Source organism: Coloeus monedula (genome assembly GCF_965178545.1).
Source record: "Coloeus monedula genome assembly, chromosome: 9".
Lineage (NCBI taxonomy): Eukaryota > Metazoa > Chordata > Aves > Passeriformes > Corvidae > Coloeus > Coloeus monedula.
Window position 1 is genome coordinate 28,747,922 of NC_138789.1, and position 21,420 is coordinate 28,769,341.

The 21,420-nt window shown below is 43.9% G+C and overlaps 1 protein-coding gene and 1 long non-coding RNA gene across 8 annotated transcripts in view; both read left to right on the top strand.

Moving 5' to 3' along the window:
• Positions 1-21,420, top strand: part of FGGY (FGGY carbohydrate kinase domain containing) — a 258,204-nt gene that overhangs the window by 109,922 nt on the left and 126,862 nt on the right. The window contains exon 1 of one of the 6 annotated variants that reach the window (XM_082286812.1): positions 20,033-20,093. The exons of the other annotated variants lie outside the window; for them this stretch is intronic. The gene's annotated coding sequence lies outside the window, so the exon portion shown is untranslated. Of the gene's footprint in view, positions 1-20,032; positions 20,094-21,420 lie in introns of those variants that run through there. 6 annotated transcript variants of the gene reach the window in all.
• LOC309575923 lies at positions 7,648-18,060 on the top strand. 2 transcript variants are annotated; one of them, XR_014226628.1, is made up of 3 exons: positions 7,648-7,723; positions 15,992-16,242; positions 17,065-18,060. It is a non-coding gene; the product is annotated as an uncharacterized lncRNA (long non-coding RNA). The 2 variants fall into 2 exon arrangements; XR_014226629.1 differs by lacking the exon at positions 7,648-7,723 and adding an exon at positions 12,789-12,873.

Below are 21,420 nucleotides of genomic sequence, written 5' to 3' on the forward strand. Positions count from 1 at the left end.
AAATGAGTTGTCCTTTGAAGTTGCTTCCTAATACCACTTCCTAATACTCAGCAAAACACGTAGAGAATTTGGAGGGGGCAGATTATTGATGTTAGACAGCTGAAGTTATGTAAAATAAAGCTAAGATTGATCCACTGCCTTGTGCCAGGGACCATAGGCCCATAGGATCATAGATTCCATGATTCCATGGATGCCAGCAATCGCTCACCTAACCTTGTTCCAGTCTGCCCATGTACTAAGAGTGTCTTGGCAACTTTTTTCCCCTTTATAGATGGCATTTGTAGCAGATTTTTGGCTCATTACCATTCCTTTTGGGGTAGAAAAAGGGGAACAACTACTCTACAGACCACCTTGGGAATCTCTGTCCTATAAGTCTCTTTCCTAGAGGAAAAAGTATTTGCTTCATTCTGTAACAACAACAGCACAGAATGGATAGAAGAAGAGAGAATGAGCAATTCCAACTTTTAGGATAATGAAGGGAAAAAAATTGGGCCACTCAGTCATAAAATTAAACTTTGGCAGTTTGAACTAAAATGGTATTTGTGTTTTACACCCACTTTACTGCTCTTTAAGGATGGAGAGAAGGATCTACAAACCCTGGCATCGTTAGGGGGCTGCTGAAATTTCCATCAGGTAGATTCAATACAGGACAAGACTTGCAAACCTTTGTTTGATGGAGTAAAAAAAAATCCCTACAGGGTGTTTGCAAAATTGAGGGTAAAGTACTAATGCTACAGCCTTACCTAGGGTGTGATTTTGCTTTTTCATTTTGGTAGATTAAAAGTCTAAAACTAAGAAAATGAGCTCTTAGGCTCACTAAAAAAAACCCCATGAAATGTAAGTGATCTGTGTCAACTCTCTCTGAGCAGCAGAAGGTTTGACTTGAGAATAACTGTGAGCAATTAAATATTGAATATAATGAGAATGTTTTGTGTTTCTTACGACATTTCTTGGTTAATTATATCATGCATCTGTTGAATATGTAAAGCTTGCTGCTAAAAATGTTCCACTTCTAAAATTAATAAAACTATGTCAGAGAAGGAGATGTGTTGTGAATAATACAAGAAATGTTACAAATAATGACGACTATGGAGCCAGTGGGCCTACTCCCACAGGCAGAAATTATCAGGGATGAATAAGAATTGTGGGATGACAACTGTAGTACTTTAAATCTCTGAAAACACTTCACACGCTTTCACCCTAGAGACACCTTGAAACAACAGCAGAGGAGAGATGCAGGAGCTCATCCTGTGCTGTTACATCCAACATCCCTTTGTGACGACTTCAGCAGGGCTGGGATTAGGCTGTGGAACTGAGGTTGAGCTGGGTGTCAGGGGCAGGATGAGCTCGAGCTCCTGCTCTGTGTGCTGTCCATGAGAGCTCAGACCACTTACATGGTACATCTCTGAGCACAGGGTGATTGTAAAAATCATTTCTGCCTACCAGCTTATTATAACATGACAGGGAAGGTGCCACCATGCTAGTAAAGACTCTGCACATGGGAAGAAATAGAGGTTTAAAAATGAAAGGTCCAGATGAAAAGGCACAAAGATGCAGAGTTGACAGGAGAGGGGACAAGTGAGGGATGCTGAGAAATGGTGCCTGGAGCAGCTGGGTGGGCAGTAACCCCTGGGCCTGGCTGAGTATTGGGATCCAGAGGTTCATGGCTGTGTCAGAACAAACAGGCAAAAGGATCAAGTAAGAGACGTCTCACGTGCAGGAAAGGCAGTGAGGAGTTCATCTTAACAGCCTCATTTCCCTGCACGTGCTGTGTCCTGCCAGAACCACGGCGCGATAGAGCTGTGGTGTAACCACTCTGAGTTTGCTGGAGGAGCTGGTACAGAGTGGGACAGGAGGTACTTCCAGTTAAGAATGGCTGGGTCCGCCCCTCTAGGCAGGAACCAGGGATATTTTTCCCCTAAAAGAACCCCTTCCCCTTCTTCTTATGCTTATCTAGACCCTGTTCTTACTGACAGCAAAGGGAGTTTCCATTATATTTCTTCAATTTTTGCTGGGTTTTCACATCTTACTCTATTCACGTATCCGAGAAGTTCTTTTAAAGGCTTATTTCCTAACAAATGTTTATCAGAACTGACTTCTAGTGCCAAAGTAATGTGCTTGCTCTGTGCCTCTCAGTGAGAAGGGGAAGGTGGGCTGTGAACATCCAACATTTCAGCAGGTTTGCGGTGACTGCCTGGAAGCTCATTTTCCCCTTGGAAAATGGAAGTTAGCTCACTTCTCTTTTCCTGAAGGCAGATTATTTTATGTCTACTGAAAACAAAAGCAAAGCATTAAATCCATTATAATAAAATTCTTCTACTCCTGGAAGTTCATCTCTGCCCTCGTGCTGCAGGTTCCTGGCTCCTCTTGGTGCCAGTCCAGTTGTGTGTGGAGCTGTGCTTTAAATTACATCATGGACATAATCTGAGATAAAGAAAACAGACAAACCCCCTGATTTTTATTTGCATTTTTAAAAAAACTTTGATTATTTCAGTGTCATTAAACATTGTGGCAAAAGTAGCTCAGAGGCAGAAGCAAAGGATGGGGAAAGCCTTGCTGTTGTGATAAGGTATCACTGAACCCTCACAATGTGTGTTCCCTGCCCAGCAGCTGAAATACTTCAGTTTCACCCTGTATCTTACCTTTTTTAAACTTGGTTCTGTATTCCCAGCTAAGGCTCGCTGGTAGCTAATGGCTGTATCTTGGGAAATCATCCAAAATTGTTTCATGAAATAACTTCAAACCTCACTAAAACTTTTTTTGACTTGAAGACCTGAGCCTGCTTCCACTGTCAGAAATGACAGAACTCTCTGATAGTGAGGCTGCCATGAAATTGAAAAGTCACTGTAAATGCTTTAATACCAGCGGATTTAGGGATTTCCTCAAGCACTTTATAGTTCTGTTCCCAGCTTTGTCTGTGTTTCACTGTCAATTGTCTACTGTTCTCCCTAATCCTCCCTGGGCTTTCTGGAGCTCTATCTTCCCTTCCCGCTGACAGATAAAAATTTATTGTTGCTACCTTCAATGTTCTTGACATACTGAGATCTCATTCCTTTCACGTAAACATAGGAATGTTTTGGTGTTTTAGGCTTGAATTCTTTAAGATAATTAATTCAGTCTATTATTCTGTTCCCCTTAGCAACCTAACATCTGAGTTTTAATTACTCTAACCTTGCTGTTTAATTAGTTAAAGCTTCCTCAGCCCTTTGAAAACTGAAAGTATTAATTACTTTTGCAACATGACTATTTTATATTTCTGAACAATTGGCATCTGCATGTTTTAACCTTCTCTTGCATCCACTGATGGAGCACTGTCCCTTGTCACTTCCCTCCAGAAACCAGAGATGCAGACTAAAACCATCCATTGAGTAATTTCTCTAACATCATTTGACTTCTGACAGGGAGATTTAGTATCTTCTTTGCCCCAGCTTTCCCCACTTTCTGCTGTGGATCCTTTTCAAATGGTTGCTTAAATGGATCCCAGACAGCCTTGGGAATGGTGCTGCTGATGCATTTCCCTGTGGCAGAACCCACTGCCCGTGCCAGGAATCATTCGTGATGCACCGGTTTTCATTTATGCGTGGAGGGACTAAAATTCCGTGCACCTTGGTTGATTCTAATTACAGAATTCTATCTCCTGTCCAGGAATAGTAAATGTGGAAACGCCGTCCTGTGTTGGGCTTTGTCACGGGAAGGAGAGCGGGCAGTTACAGATCATGAAGCTCTGTGAATGTTCACCCTGAAGAACTAAACCTCCCTCAGAACTCAATCAATGACTTCGTTAAACGACTTTTTTATCTGCGAAAGAGATGTAGATTTATTATTCAACAGTAGTCATCAAGTGATTCTGAGATCTGCTCTTGTGAATCACTGGTATTCTCCAGGACTATTAGTTTTAAATGTCAGCTCTTCACATCTCTGCTTCTTATCTGCCACCTCGGCCACCACGTATTGTTTCCTTATCACTATCAGTTAACTCCCAAACGCACAAAGAATCACCGCTTCAGGAAGGCTTTTTTTTCTTTTCTGAAGCTGGTTTATGCAAAGAGAGTTGTGTGAATACTCACAACAAAGCCCTCCTTGAACGTACGCCCCCCTGTAACTCTGTTGTGAACAAAGTGAGAATTTGATTGAGGTAAATGTAGTTCCTGTGCACGTGAACCTTTGTGTTACATGTGACACCAGAGCTGCAAGAGGTGTCAGCGAGAGAAATATCTGAACTTCTACTCTACACTAACTTTGAGACATGGAGAAATTATGACAGTAATAGGAACAGGGAGTTCTTCAGATTCAATTTTCAAGAAACCATTAAAGACTTTTTTTTTCTGATATAATTCCCAATCTTTTCCTACTCAGCTTTGATAATAAATATCCCTTGAGGACAGCAAACATGAATCTACTGAGAATCTTGGATGAGGGGTTTTAATGATTTCATTTAAAGTGCTGTTCATTCAATTCTTGCAATCTGCCTCTTTCCTCAATTCCTTATGTTTTTACTCAAAGAATTCTCCCTTCCAATTAAGTGAATGAAGCTTAGAATTAAGTAAGGCTGTCATAGGAAGTAAAATGAATATGACTGATTTTTATAATATAAATTGGAAGCAATTACCAGTTTTCTATCTTCATTTTTGCTTGGAAAATTTACACTTAACCCAGCAATACACCTTAATTAAAGGCCTATCTATCTATCTATGTAACCTTCTCTTTCTAGCAAGAGTCCTTCTGTGGGCTATATTAAATTTACTACGGGTTCATCTCTTCGTTAATAACCTTTTCGTACATTTTCAATTAAGTTTCTGGTCACATTATAGCACTGAGGTAAGAGCTCTGGCTGACCTTTAATAGGATATGGATAATAGAACATCTTTGGCTCATGTTCTCCTTTGGTAGCACAACCTTCCACTTCTACTAAAAACATCTCTGGAATTTGCAGACAGCTAAATGTGCTCCTTGCATGAAGAAATTCTATTCCAGACTGCAGTAAAACTGGATGGACATCCATCCACAGTCCCTGAGACCAGACAGTGCTGAAACAACCTCACTTTGTCTTGGTTTTATGGCAAACACCAGTGGGAGACTGTGAATGGCCCTCTACATAAGATAAAAATACTTCGACTGATATGTTCCATATGGCAAGTCATGCTTCTCCCCACATGAACCCAGAGGACTGTACTGTGGGGGAAAGGGTTTGATAAGGACCACTTCATGTCTGAATTCAGAGGTCAATGTTCTGACAGTTGGACAGAATAGGACTGGCAATTAATGATGTAGAATGATAAGGGATGTTTGTGCTTCCTTGAAGCCCACAGGATTTTGGGGTGGGAAGGGATATATTTGATCTCCAGCCAGAGTTTTGTCAATATGAATATCTGAACCAGCTGCTTTTCTTGCTGTTCTCCCATGGTTGGATTACTCTGTTCTTCTTTACATCTTTGTCCTTTTTTAAAAATTTATAGCTCATGATGCTCTTATGAATTTTACTGCCAGAGTATCATGTATTTGTCTTTTGATAGGGGATTATCATTGTACTTCCTGAGTATGGAAGCCCCAGCTCCTCTTCAGCTCCATTTTTTTTGTTCTCAAATCAGCCTTTCCCTAATTTAGTTCAACAAATCATCCAACCAGCCTCAGCTGAAAGTTGGCAAAGCACCAAGGGGACACAGTAAGTTAAATGTGCCAAGGTGACATCCCTCTGTGCTAATTCCTGTTGATATTTCCATCTCCCCGGGTGAGTGTTCAGGAAACCTCATCTGGCATGTCCACATAAAGTGGGGTCTGAAGATCAAGGCAGTAAATTTGTCCCAGATGAGCCAGAGCTTGGTTTTTCAGTTAGAGAACTCAATCTGTGGCAGAGCCTGAGTGGATGAAGAGGGAACAGCTCTGGGAAGGGCTCGGCTCAGGGATGCCACTCCTGCATGATGTGACTCAGGCTTATTCCCACATGGGTTTGTCCCACTGCCTTGAATGCTTTGTTCAATGAATTACTGGTTGAACCTGCTGGTAAATGTGCCATATCAAATGGTTGTGGAGCAATATCTTCCCCAGGCAGGTGCTTGGCTTCAGCAGTGCTTTGGAAGTGGCTGAGATCTGAGATAACTGAGGTTTCAGAGGTGGCCCTTGCCCTGCAGCAGCAGAATCTCCCAGTCACCGTCTGGGTTTCACCCTGAGTCAGCAGGACTAGTGTTCCATCACTGTGCAAACTGAAAAGGGATTCTTCATCATCATCATCATCATCATCATCATCATCATCATCATCATCATCATCATCATCCTTTGTTCACCTGTCATGATACCACCTTCAGCTCTACCAGTATTTCCAGCCTGGCCCACCCATTCGTCAGCTTCTTCCACAATTATTTCCATCCTTCCTTCTGTGTCTCAGCCTTTGTTCTCTGGGTGAACTCCCTGATTTTTTCCACCAGGCTCTGAATCTTTTAATATTTAGTCTCTCTTGAATACACATTTCAGCTTGTTTTCCTACAGAACTGAATTTAGTTCTACACACGTCAGGTTTTGTTCCCACTCGGCTCCACACTTTCTATTTCCCTATCTGTCCTGAGAGCGGGGGATGAGGAACAATCCTTTATTTAACATGCAAAGCATGCAAACACATGCTAAATAATTATGCAAATATTTTTCAATTGTTTTCATTGTGATTTTTATTACCATTGTTTTGGTCTTACCATGGCAAGTGGAAACCAGTGAGCCAAAGTGTCTCAGTGGAGCTGGACTAGAGCCTGAATTTCCTGATCCCTGTTCAGGCTAGAGCATATGACTGTCTCCTCTGTATGTTCTCCCCTGGAAAATTTTTATTTACAGAAACAGAAGATCTGGAATTTGCATAACTTTGTAGCAGCAGTTCCTGCAGTATGCTCAGAATACTGGGTTTATTTTTTTAGAAATCTGAATTCTCATGTTGTCTGATTACATGAGGCTTTCAGCCTTCAATGAAATTCTACTGGTTCTTCAGGTCATAGAGGAAACCTTCACACAGACAATCCAGTTTGGGAGGCTGAAAGCCTGGCATGAACTGCATCCCTTTGGGATGTTGTGTGGGGTTCCCAGTGCCATTCACTGTGTTTCTTCTCTAGAGCCAGTCTGAGCTGCCACACGTATTTGGGTTTTCAGGCCATGCATTCCACCTAAAACGTGGTAGGTCTGTGGGAGGAAGATGGAACAGCCCAGAAATGGCATCATTTTGACACATGGAAGGCAGTGATTCAGTTATTTCACAGGTACATGGACTTCTGCAAATATGCAGCTCATAAAATCCTTGACAGTGTTTGAAGAAGCAGTTTGGTAGTGTCAGACCCCTGTCACTCTGCCAAATGGCCAGTTTGGTTTCCATATAAACCAAGGGCTTGAGGAACAGGTGAGCCCTTGGTTGGCCTGAGGAAATACCACTGCCTTCCAAGGCAGCTTTGTGCATGAAGCTTTAATGCCATTTCTTGATCTGGACTTGTTCTGTGAATGAGGAGAGGACCTCAGTCTCTGCAGATGCTAATCCAGCACTTCTTGCTGACCTAACATTGACCTACATCATTTAAACCAAAGTGATGTGCAAGCGACACAGTTTCTGCTGAGAAAGTGCAGTGCGTGCCAACATTTTAATATTACTCTTTTTTCTCAGTCTGTTTAACCCAGTATCTGATGTGAATGGAGGGAAGAAATGATGTACAACATATTCCTTGCACCAAGATCTCAGGAAATAAAATGGAAATGTGTGAGTATGACACAAACTCCCTTTCTGTGAACACACACTCACAGAGCTGTTGGAGTTGCCAAGAGCACAGCGAGCCAACCTACGGCGTGTACATCTGTAATTTACTGAAGGGAGGGGACAGGTCTAATTTATGCACTTGGCCCTCAGACCAGGTTTACCTCAATGCTTTTCAATGCACAGATTCTGCAAATCTTTCTGGGAGAAGGAATGTCAACTCCCGTCAGGCTCTGGACATGCCGAAAATGTCGCGCGCACAGATGATGACTTGTGTTTAATTTGCTGTTGTGGATGGGCCTGAACCAAACTCCCTTTCTTGTTCCAAACATCTCTAAATTTAGGAGGTTTTGGCAACCCAGTCCAGATATGAGTCAATAGTTCTCCGTGTTCCAAAGAATAAGTATTAGGCTGCAAAGGTGGGAGTCGTTATGTAAATGGGATAATATAAAGGAATATCAGTATTAATACCTTTGTTGTGCTCAGAGCTAGAGGTTTGCCAAGGCTTAAGTGGACTCAGGATGAGCTGGACACATCCAATTAATATAAGTAATGTGGCTTTTCTTGAACAAATGTGACTTCTCGGTGCACATTACAGCTGCTGAGTGCTCCAGCTCTGCTGCATCTGGTCCTCAGAGGGTTACAAATGTGTATTTTAGTGCTACAGCCTGCTCTTATTTCTGCATTTGTTCGGTACTAAATAAATGGGTTCTGATTTTCAGTGCTTCTGTCAGGGAAGTAAAAAATACTGGTGTGGCTTATGGATAGATATAACAGCCCCAGGGAAAAAAACCCACAGAATATGAAATTAAGAATTATGTGTCCACATGCAAAGTAAGTGTGCTGGACCTCCCATCCCTTTCCTGACGTCACTGCTGTGTTCACAAATTCTGCATCAAGTAAGTGTCTTCTAAGGCTTCTCTCAGTGAATGCCTCATCTAAATTTCTTCCACTGATGCCACAATTGACATTGGACATGTTCTGCTGCTCCTCTCTCTTGTCCAGAGGGAAGCCATCCATGTGTTTATGGTGGGACTGGGGTGCTGGCCCAGGCAGAGCAGGTGAAGGTGAATTCCTTGAGCTGTGCAGTTGTTTTGCCAAGTGTGCAATTCTGCTCAGTTTCAGGGAAAGGAAATGGGATTTCCTTCCACAGTCTCCTACAGAACCCTTCATTTTTCTCTAAATGTTTTGTGATTCACCCATCACCAGTCTCACTCCAGGATGTCTCCTGAGCGATTGGGATTTACCATTGGCAGATAAAAAGGGAGAAACGCAGTGGCACGGAGGAAGATTATTCTGAACCCTCTTCTGGCTTCCCAGGCTGGCAAGACAGGCAGATCACCCTCTCCTCCACTGCTTTCACCATGATTTCCACCCCCACTCCCTCACAGGGCCCCTGACTGGAATTGTCCTTTCCCCTCCAGTGCTCCCTTGCTGCTGTGCACCATGCTGGCTGTTCCACTGTGGGAGAAGCAGGTCTGTCCCCTTTTCTGTGCTGGCTGAAGTGCTGAGCACTTTGAATTACCCCCTCTGGAAGCAGTAGGCAGAATCATGGAGCAGGCACAATGCGCCACATGAGGATCAGCTTAGTGAGTTGCATCAGTGACACTTTGCAGCAGAATAAAAACTGCTTATTCTCTTTCCCAGCTGTTCTCCCAAGCACTTTGAGCATTCATTTGCCTCAGTGTGCAGGAGATTGACGTATTTCACTTCCATTGACACGGCAGAAGAGACCCTTCTCACTTGCAGATTTGTTCTTTTAATAGGCATCCAGCACAACTGGGAATTAAGTACATGTGTGTGTCCAACAGAGAGGAGACCAGAACCAGCTGTAGGCACAAAGAACTGCTTAGGAGGCCCATTTTTTTGTGCTGATTTGGTAACTCACAGGACAGCCAAATCTTCCTTTTTAGGAATGGGGAGAAGAGGAAAAACAGAGGACCTCATCTTCAGATTGTATCACCCGTGGAAGGGGAGAGATAGCAGGGAGAGAGCTCTCCACATGAGGTTCTCCCCTCCCTGATGGAGCAGCTGGAGCAAATAAGGTTCATCGTGGGCAAATGTGAGCTCATTGTGCCTCCACTCTGAGCTGGCAGAGCAGCTGGGGTGTTCTGGGCTCTGAGTCAGTGCTGTGATAACTTCCTCGCGTGACTTCCTATTTGAAGTTAGAGATCCTAAAACATACTGAGTGACTGTGGCACAGACCTGCTGCTCCCAGTCTGAGCTGTCTTACACTCCAAACATCTTCAAATTGTAGATCTTATTGCAAGAACAACATGGATTTTGGGAGGGACAGGTAAAGCCCTGTAGCCAGTCTCACTACTGGGAGATGCAGGGGTGAGTCACCTGTGCCATATAATGACAACACAAGCCCAAGGAAGACAGTTCTCAGCAAGGTCCTTTTAGAATTAGACACACAAAAAGGTGAATCTTAAAGAAAAAAGGAAATGGTATTAGGAGGGAAGAAGTGGCAATGACTGGAGCCCTTAGTTTGATGCCAACGGTATCTCAGAGAAAGCAATTTCCCAGAGGATTGTCAGAGATGTGAAATGAATTGTAAGAGCTGCTTTAGAGGCATTTGTGAGCACACACACCTGCTTACAGCAAGGGGAAAGACAGTGCGTAAATGTCTGGAATATTACATAAAAGCTGTCTGGTAGACTGGGCACAGCAATTAAAATCCATCTCGCTCAAACGAACCCTGAGTGCAGGTCAAACAAATCTAATTTTTATTGTTCCTTAAGGAGATGTCTGTACAGGAGACAAAAGGGGGATGCAGCCGTCAGGTTAAAAAATCAAGATGCCTTTAAAAAATTAAATGTTCACAATAGTGCTACAGCAAGCTGGATAAATGATATATTACAGCGATGGTTTAAAACTAATTGATGACTAATGTTGTAATGCATTTGTAGCTACACTGATCTATTATATATCTTGGCCAAGCTGAAGGGACACTTCAAGGAGAAAAATTGCTAACTGTTTTAACCTGATGGAACTCAGGAAAAAATAGTTACTTTACAAGATAAATGGAAAGGTTGTGACCTCCTAATGTACATCTGGGTCTTGCAATGCAAAATCAAATTATCATTAAACAGAATGTGATCTGTGATGGAATTGAAACAACTACAAACCAGCACAGAAGTTTCCTCAGAGAAACACAATAGCCCAGTTTGAGATGGGAGCAGTGGCTGCACAGCTGCCTGGCTAAAGAACTGGTCTAACAAGTTGGGATGGAATTGTTTGGCTCTGTAATGAAAGTTGGTTTAATTGGAGAGTGCAGGAAAAACGTAAGCATCTTTATAGCCATTTACATATGTAAGCCATTCTATAAACATTAGTTAATTAGTGTATAAATCATTAACAATTTACCTTAGATCCTGAGTAACATGTGTCTCTCTGGCTCTTGCAGGGGAGACGGGAAGCCTCATTTTTCCCTCCTCATTTTTGTCATGCCTGAGGCTCATGCCCTCTGGGTTTTACCCTTACAGTTGGAATTTGGAGGAGATGTCAGTCAGGCTCTGCTTATTTTCACATCTAATTCATGCAAAAACCAGGTTTCCTCCTGAGGCAATAAACTGGCCCAGATTTGCTTCAAAGTTTGGCCCAGGTTCAGTGAATGACTCACTTTAGCTAAGGTACATCCATCTTCCTGGCTGGAACACATGGTGGGAAGTGCTGTCAAAGAGCAGAGATCCACTAGAACCAGAGCTCAGGGCTTCAGGACCTTGCAAACCAAAAGCAGTGGCTTGTTCCATCCCCTGCTTTCCTGTCACCCAATATTAAGGACATTGAGGACATCCCAAATATTGCTACTCAACACAGAGTCCCAACGTGGGGTTTTGTAGGCTAAACACACCGCAAAGGGCTGGGATGGGCTGCTGGGAGCTGGGCTGGGAGGAATTGCAGTCAGAAGTCTCCCTGGTCCTGGGATCTGTGCAAAATTCTATGGAATGAATCTGGCAATAGGTAACGAAGATAACAATGTGGGTCATTGCCAAAATATGGATTACCTTAAACAGGCCATGATTAAAAGGCCAAAAATACCACTCTGAACCTCTGAATTGGTTCCCTTCAACAGGAGTATGTAAAATGAAAGAGAACAAGCTAACCAAGGCACCCCCACCACAGGTGACACTGATTTTCTTCTGCTTGAGAATAAGTTAGTGTAGCAAGGACATGACCAGCCTTTGATATGGTCTGAGAGCACCATATTCCTACATGTATTCCTCCATGACAGATTAACCTTCCAGTGGGAAGGGAAATGCCTGCAACACCAAACTGCAAATATGTTGTACTTTGAAGGGTTTGATGGACCAAAAGCCTCCATATATTTTAACTGCTGTACATCAGGCTTCTTCCTCTGCAGTCACTCAGTTTTGGTTTGAAACCCAATACAGGCAGCAGCTTGGAAAAATAGTTTTATAGCTCAAGATGGAGCAGTTGGAGTTTTAATTTGGGAAGTCTTTCTTTTACAGGGGGACATGACTCTTGGTTCAAAATTTTAAGTTATTCAGGTCATGGTATTGGTGTCAATTTTCAACATTAGAAACTCAGTTGCACAAGTACCACTGAGCTGCCTTAAAACATTTATTTTCTCAAACGATGGCAAACAGTCACATCCACAGCTCTATTTGGGATTTTGTCTCCTTCACTAACATTAAAACAAAACACCTCAAACAGATTTTTTTTTATTCCAGATCAATGTGATTTCCTAAAGCTTCATGTTGAGTATATAATCCTCAGATGGGCTTTTTTTAAAGCAGAAAAGCATTTGAAACAGGTTTAGATGAAACTTTGAGCTGCCAGTTCATTTAAAAGCAATAAAGTAAGGAGGAAAAATAACCAGAGTAAACTTGAAGCAGGGCACTTGGCACTCAAGGTGACTGTGACAGGTGGTCAAAAATGATGAGGTTGTGCTCTCAGCAACCACATGTCAGGTCCTGTGCCCACCACAGTGGAGCTGTGCCCTGCACATGGATTTGCTCCTTAACTGCTGACCCTCGGTGGCCAGGATTCCATGGAAGGAAATATGGGATAATTATCTGCCATTCTAATTTTCCAGTCCCATATGTCCCAAGATGATGACTTCCCAGTGTATGCTGTGATCACGGGGACGAGGTGTCCCATGGCATTTCCATCACTGCAACAGGCTGTAGGTAAGGAAAACTGTTCTGATGTTTGGATACACCCATAAACAATGATCCCAGCAATTCTTGGAGAAGGTGGAGTTACATACCCAGTCACATATTCCTCCTCATTTTGGAACAATCAGACATAAAATACTCTAAAATAAGAACGCAGTTACCACTTACTTCCTTCCTTCATTTCTTATCTTGCTTTATCACAACATTCCTAGCTGTGACTGACAGAAATGGCAGATATGGCCAGTATTTCTGATTTTTGTCAGATCTTGCTTTTTATTTCACTTTCAGCTTTTCTGACTGGCCAATGATTCAAAAAGTTGATTAAAGCCATGATGGTTTCTCATGGCTTTGGAAAGACAAGCTGTAAAATCCAAAGGGTAGCAAAGCAGAATGGGATTTTGAAGAATGCCCCAAAGCAGGTTCATTCTGCTGCTTGTGCAAACTGCAGCTGTGCCAAAGTTTTTTGTAACTCTTGTATACACATAAAAACATATTCTACACATATTTCTCTCTATATTTTAATTTACTGAGAGCATTTGCTCCATTTGATTTATACTAAGGCTTTATGCTTGTCAGATTAGTGTAAGAATGCAAGTAGGAAAGTTAAAATGTACCTTTGATTGTCCTATCTTTTTCCATGTTCTTTCAAATATTATGTCAATAGTCCAAAGGAGTTTTTGATGTGATGAACTGAATATTCTGACTTGTAAGAGAGCTCAGCATTGGGCACATCATTTACCAGCTCACTACTGTCAAAAGCTATTTCATCCTTCTTCCCTCTTGACCCAAGCTCGATCAATCTTTCCATAGTTTTGGTTCTGGTACGGTTTTGAAACAGTGTTGATTTTCCCAGGAAGACTTAAGAACCTGAGCATCTGCTTCATGCTGTCTGGGCAGCTCAAACAACTGCAGAGGGAAGGGAATAATCTCCCCCAGACCCTTGACAGCATCACATTTCCACCCTGTCACGGTGCCCGGTACATGCAGCGCTGGCAGGAAGAGCTGGGGATACTCCTGTTTGCTGGGCCATGACCTGTGGAGCTGCATGATTTTAGGAAATACCAGGTTAGCTCCAGGAGCAGGGAAGTGTTACAGTTCTTTGTTCCTGCACAGAAGTTTTCAACATCAGTGAGGGCATCAGTGTGTGTATTCAGATTTCCATCTGTCATGTAAAGAATAAATCCAAAGCACTCTGTGAGATCAGTCATGCCCAAAATATTTGAAGTTACCTAAAATGTTGGAGAATTAACATCTTACATTTTTCTCCAGAGTCCTGAGTGGTGCAGACGTTCTGTTAATCATATATTACAAGCTCAGGCACTATGTTAAGTATGGAAAATAGGCTTATATAACAGAGATGAGGCAGAATGAACTGGATCCACAAACGTTTTTCTACTCACTCTGTCTATGATCATTTCATTATATTTCTTTGGGGTTTATCCAGTTTTGCTGTGACCACCTACTGACAATGTCTCTGTAAGGAAAAAAGCACAAAACTCTAACGTGCAAGATGTACGAAATAAATCCTGTGACGTTTTCTAACATGGGAATGTTCCTAAATGCCAGACTAAAACATCCCTCCAACGGTTTATTTTACAGACTTCCCTTGTTCCAGAAACTTGGCCTGGCTTAGGAGGAAACCCCATAGCTGTCCCTTAAAAGTTGAATTGCATCAGTGTGGGCAAGATGTTGGGCCAAATTCCTTTATGGTGCAATTCCATGAAAATCAGAAATCCTACACCAGGGCTGAATCTGCCCTGTGGTATAAAATTATCTCCCTGGAGGCAAGACTTTTGGAAACAGTATCATATTTTAATTCTAAACAGACAATTTGTTTTGGGTTGTATACAGAGCATAACAATCTTACAGCTACATAAAAGGTGAATTTATCCCCATTTCTTGTGCTGTTTGGTTTATCTGTGTGTGATTTGCAGGTAGCTACATGATCCTACAAACTTCTTTTCATGTAATGGAATGAGCCCCTGTTCCGTTTAAGATTTTAAAAGATTACAGAGCTGGCGTTGGAACATTTGTACATTTTGCTATGAGTTAAGGGAGAAAGGCTGTGTGTTGTTTATAATCTGGGAAGTACAGATCCCAGTTAATCTTACCCTTGGAGAACAGACAGTTATATTTTTTACAAATTAACAGATCCTGACTGATTGCCTCCCATGACTGTGTTCACCAGTTCTGGAATTCAAAGGGCAAAATAGGATCTGCCTTTTGTAGAAGGTGCCAGGAATGGCATCAGGACATGCTGCCTGGAGGGTGGCTGAGCCTTTTCAATCCTCCCCACACCGACTGGGTTTGGCACCACTGTGTGATATATCACCAGCCTAACAAAGTACTTCCTGCAAGCTGGTCATATCCTATGGAAAAAGTCTTGGAAGGATGTTGCAGAAAAAAATGCCTAACCTCTGTTTGCTGTTTTTCTGGAGATCTAAGGTATTGTGAAATGTAAGGAGATTTTCACAGCTTGGCTTGTGAAATTCATTTCCAGCTTGACAGATTGTGATTTCATGATTTTGCACATCTGGATTTTGGCACAGGGCTGTGGTGGGAGATGTCTCTGGCAATCTGCCTCCCAGGACAGTCTGTTTGCTCCTGGTCAGTGAAGAGACCAGTCCTGGCTGAGCTGTCACCTGCCTGCCCTGCCCTGCCCTGTTCAGTGTCTGTTCCACAAGGGCAAGGCTGCACAGCTGGAGCTGGCCCTGACATCAGTGAGCTCAGGAATCACTTGAATATAAATGTTAATGATAAAGTCATGTTTGTAAAATTTAAGAAGTGTAAAGGAATAGGCAAAAAAAAGTTGCAGGGGTATCTGTACTGTGTGTTCTGGGGAGCAAACAACATTTTCACTTGCTGAAAACACTGTGTGCACAGACTACTGAGCACCCCTCTGCCACACTACACCAGCGGGCTGCTTTTCTGGCCAGGCATTTTGGGAGGGGGTCTTCTCCTTCTGGCAATCTTCCCAGAGAAGAACCAGTTGAGGAAAACAGGACTTTAAGCCAGGATTTTTTCAGCATTCACACCACAGAAGGAGAGTTTACAAAGGTGGCAAGAGCCATGCGCATTTTCCCTTTGTGTATCACTGTGTGACAGCAAAGTCATCCTATTTTCCCAACAGGATCACATGGTGTCACAGAACCTCACTTATTCTTATGGCATTGGCAGTGTGGTTTCAAAAGAAAAATCCCCTTGCTGTCTGGAATGCTCAACTGTTGGGTACCAGAGTCGGAAAACATCCTGCCTGCTGCGAACGTTAGGAAAACAGAGCAGCCCTGACTCGAGTGCCAGGAGGTTTTTTGGAAGGCTGACTCCCCTGAGAATAAAGGATATTGGTGTCCAGCCAAGTGGGCAAGCAGGAACAGGCCCTGGGTAAGACACTGGAATTTTGGTGGAGCCTGAAATATTGTATGCTTGTTTGTATCGGTTTCTGACTTTGGTATTAAAAGGTGAGCTGCCCAAAATGTGAGGAAATGGGTCACAAATTGATAAAATCTGAATATTTAGAGCTTATTTATAGCTCTAAATAAGCTATATTTAGAGGAGCTTAAAACAGGGATTTCCCTTCTTGGCTGCACTAGTATCCAAGAGTAACCTAATATTTCTGTTAAAACCAGAAAAATTCCCCCTAAGGAAATTTCCTTTCTTTCCTATTGTACACTCAAAAATCCCTTCTTGTTGCAGAGAATTCAGTTGGTTTTACTTCCCCATTTCCCTGTCTGAATGAATAGTCCTGGTCTAATGACCCAGTAAGCATTTCATCCAGAGTATTCCCCAGCTTCTCCTTCCTACACCACTTGAAGAAGTGCTATACTTCTTCAAATGAGATTACAACCCACCCTCAGGTGCTTCTATGAACTGCCTAAGCACACATGTGAGCAGGAACTTTTATAAATATTTTTTCCCTTCTATTGTTATGCTAATGAACATCTAAATGGAATTTTTGGGTGTTCAGAGGTCCATTGCTGCTTGACATTCACCAGGAAGTTGGGATGTTGGGACAAAAGTTGCATCCACTGAGCTCAAGAGACATTTTTGTGTTGATCTCAACAGAGCGAGGCTGGGTCTTTATTTCCTCGACGAGGCTGGAAAATGTTCATTCTGCCTCTTTCCCCTCCACACACATCTTTTCTTTTCTTTACAGAAGTAGTCATTTGTCTTTATCTCACCATTCACCTCTCTCTCTGATTGCAGTTAATGGAATTGTCACCTTTATGGACTCATGCTCCATTTCTCAACCTGTCTGGACTTTGGCCTCCAAAGGTTACCATGGCTAGTGAAGTAATATGATTGAGTCTTTTTCGACAGATTTATGCAAGATTTCTTCTCCAGCAAGTGTCGCATCTAGTCTAGTTCTGCAAAAGAGAGTATTTCAAAGATGCCAGCTGTCATCTAAACCCACTAAATTGTTCTGTGGGGTTGAGAGGACTGAGGGCCATCTGGGGCAATGCTGATTTACACTACCTGGAGCTGTATCCCTGCTGCTTGAAATATAGCCTTTGGTTAATCACGAGAAAAAGAACATCCCTGTCTCCCAGAAAGCACATTTAAAATGGAATTTTCATAAGTTACTCTGTAATGAAAAGGCAAATGGGTGTATTTTAAGTGAATCTGTCCAGAATCTTGGAAAAAGGAGGGGGTTATTTGAAGGAAAACTACAACAGCCACATGCTGAAAAGGAAAAATTGGTCTTGTGTTCCATTTAAGGCACATACATCCACAGAGTATTTTCAACTTTATAGAAAGACTTTGGAATTATAGAGGATTCACTGCACATGTATCTGCTCCTCCTGCATTTGATATGAAGCACAAATTAATCATCATTATTCTGCACTAATATAACACCTCTTAACCCTCAGCTTTCAAAATATTTCAGAGGAGCAATGAATTAAGCCTCATGTGGGCTTGGGAATATGTGATAATCTAAACTTGGATTCTTTAATAAAAAAAAAAAGCATTTTCAGGACTTCAATTTTGGAAGCTGCCGATCTTACAATTGTTCTTGAAAATATCTTCATTTGTCACCCACTTGGAAAGAAACCATGGGAGTACTAGAGAAGTGAGATGAAATGGAAAAATGTATTAAGCAAAAGTTAATAAATTTGTCTGTACTTATTTTTGTTATTTATTGGAGCAAAAAGACCTGGGTGAATCAAGGTGCTAATGTGATAAAGGTATAAAAAAGGCAAATTTGATCCCTGTCTGTAACTAAAAGAGTGCAAGGGGAATTATTACTGTACAAGTCTCTAGCAAGCCATCATTTTAAACATTACACAGTATGTCAGGCTCTGATCACTCATGCTCAGAAAAGATGAATTCTGACTGACAGAAGTGCAGGGAAAACCATAGATAATCCACAACTTGCTGTTATGAAAGAAAATAAACGATTAATATTTAACTTGGCAAAACAAATAAGGGACTTCAATGGTGTCTACAAATACATTGTGGGAGAAGAACAAGTGTTATACTAAAAGAAAGTGTCAGTGTATGGAGGACAGAAATAAATTTGTTTTTAATGAACAGAGGGATAGGATTCTGGAACAGAATCAGGTGGATTTCTCTGTGCTTCTTTTTATTGCTTTTCAATCGAACAAAACATTTGGGTATCTCCCCAGTCACGGTGCTTTGTTTTAGGCCACTGAGCTAATGTAAAACAGCTTGTTTGTGTCTCTGAACTCTACACTTTCTCTCCACAGAGCACCTCCCTGGTCAGAGTGGTGGCTCTATGGTAGAATTTGTCCCCACAGGCCAGGTCTGACTCAGATCAGGATGTACATGTCTCAGAAAAGAGAAATTTGAATCCCACTACACTGCAGACCTCCTGGGGAGCAAAGCAGAGCTTAAGAGCACACACTCACACCATGCCATAATATGACTTGCAATTACAGTCAGGAAAGGGAATTTTATTTTTTAACATATCTATTCAAAGCAAAATATTTGGACTAATGCAAGAAACCTCCCAACATTTCAGTTTGGGCCTAATATCCTTTCTGACCTGCCCAGACACAAGGTATTCCCACCAGAAAAATCTATTTAAACCCAAATTTCAGTTTGGTACGAGCAGTGTTTTCCATCAGAAAAGCATCCCAACGGAAAATTACTAACTGGTTCTAGTACAAAGTGACTAGCAAAGCTCTCGACATGATTCAGTGGCAAGGCTGGAATGAGAACCCACAGCTCCTGACCACGAGCCCTGTGCTCTAACCACGAGACAACACTCATCTTTCCCTGAGCAAGGTTGTTCCTGCAGCATTTCTGCCTGGGCTGAAGTGGGAATACTCTGGAAATGTTGCAAGAGAGCTTTTTTGCTGCAAGATTTCCTGTTGTAGAGTATTTGGGGGGTAACGGGAAAAATCCCTGGGGGCTCCCTGGGGCCAGAAGTGTTTGGACACGATGGGAATGTGAGGGCTGCCATCAGCTCCTCCCTGCGTGGGCTGAAGAGGGTCACAGAGGGATGCGGTGGAATCTGGTCCCAAACCGTGGAGTGCTCAGCCATGGCTGTCCCATGGGTTGGATGTGATGATCTGAGAGGTCTTTTCCAACCAAATTGATCCTGTGATTCCGTAATTTCTCTGTGTTCCAGACATGCATTTTAGAGCATCCCACTTCCCCATGCTCCTTGTATGTTAAGCAAACCTTAACTAAACATAGGGGTTTTTTTCTCACATCAGCAATTCTCCAGCTTTTCAGGTAAAACGCTCAGAGCGACCCAACGCAGAGAACCAAACTCATGGGTTGCACTTACGTATTTATGGGTCAGGGTGGGAGATGTCCTTAGCCCTGACATTCATTCCTGCTTATTTATTCTTCACTATATTTACTTGCCTACGTATTTTTATGTATTTATTCTTCTATATTGTGTACATTCTTCCCGGGGCTCTCCACGTGGCTTCTCGCACCGCTCCATTGCTTCTACGTCCCCCAATACTTTACAGTCTTGTACGCGGCAGCGGGGCTGGGAAATAGGAGTTATCAGCCGTTTCCCAAACCGCGGCAAGCCCCCGCCTTGTCCCTGGTTCAAACCCAGGCGAGAGGTGATTCCCCTCCCGAGCCGCCGCTGCCCCTCAGCCCTCGGCGGGGCCGCTGCCGCCTCCCTGCCCGCCCCTTCCCGGCGCAGGCGCGGCCGGCCCGGGAAGGGGGAGCCCGGCGCGTTTCCCGGCAGCGGCGGGTTCAGGGGACGTCCCCGCCGGGGTGTGCTGGGTCCGGGCCGTGCCGGGGGCACAGTAAGTGATGGGTGCACGAGTAAGCGATGGCGCTCGCCAGGGCACGGCGGCCCCCGGCCCCTCAGCGCGGCCGCCCGCGAGGGGAGCGCGCGCTGCCTCAGCGCGGCGGCGCCGCCGCCTGCCCCCGCCCTTGTCCCTGCCCCTGCCCCTTCTTCGCCGTGACGTCCGGAGGAATCCGTCCTCCTCTGTTAGGGCTCGGATCCTGTTACTGACAAGAGGTCTCGCGTTCGTGTTGTTATTTAATCACCAGCGCCGCCTCCTTCCCCAGGGAGCCCCTCGCCGCAGCCGCGGGCCCCGTGCGGCGCGCCCCGGCTGTGCGTGGGCTGAGCGGTCTCATCGCTCCAAATCAGTTCTGAGCCTGCTTTTCGCGTAGCTGATGGGATTTATATCCTTCTGCCTGTCCCAAGTTTGTCTCCTCCTGACATTTCTCTACAGCACGGCCATATGTAACTCCTACATTCGCTGGGAGCGGGACTGCCCTTCACACCCACCAGGCGGCCCGGGGGTGCCCAGTGCCAGGGGAGGCACTTGAGGCTGCGCGGGGCTGGGGTGGGCACACGGATCCTCCCAGTGCCTCCTGTGGTGTTGGATCACCCTCATCCCAGCCGCCTTCCCGTATGCTTCAAATAGAGCTTCCTGGTGAGGGGAAGAGGAGGGACAGAAACTGGTTTCTTCGTGGTACCCAGTGACAGGACCGAGGGAATGGTCTGAACTTGTGTCAGGGGAGGTTGAGGTTGAATACTGAAAAAAGGTTTTTCCCCCAGAGGGTGGTTGGGTGCTGGAACAGGCTCCCCTGGAAGGGTCACGGAACCAAACCTGCTGGAGCTCAAAGGAGCACTTGGAAAATGCTCTCATGCACATGGTGTGATTCTTGGGGTTCTGTGCAGGTCCAGGAGTTGGACTCGATGATCCTTGAGGATCCTTTCCCAACTCAGCTTATTCTGTGATTCTGTGAAAGGGCAGTGCTCAGGTGACCTGACCTGGGCATGTGGGGCATGCGCATCACTCGCACAGTGACCTAATCCTCCATATTCCCGGGAGATTTCCATAAATGTAGTCTCCAGTGTCGTCTCTCTGGCACAGGTGCTGCTGGCACTGGTGTCTTGGTTCCACCACTGCCTTCCTCGTCCTCGTGCAGCTCCACTTTCTGGCACTTTTGCAGCCCTGTCTCCTTGTCATGCCCCTGTGATCCCGACGGCTCCTGGGCTGGCACGGAGCACATCCCAGGAACCTGCTGGAATTCACTCGTGCTTGGCTCCAGACCTTCCAACACGGCCGTGTTTCTCGCCGGTGCCATGCTCTGCACCGGTGAGGAACCGGTGACTTG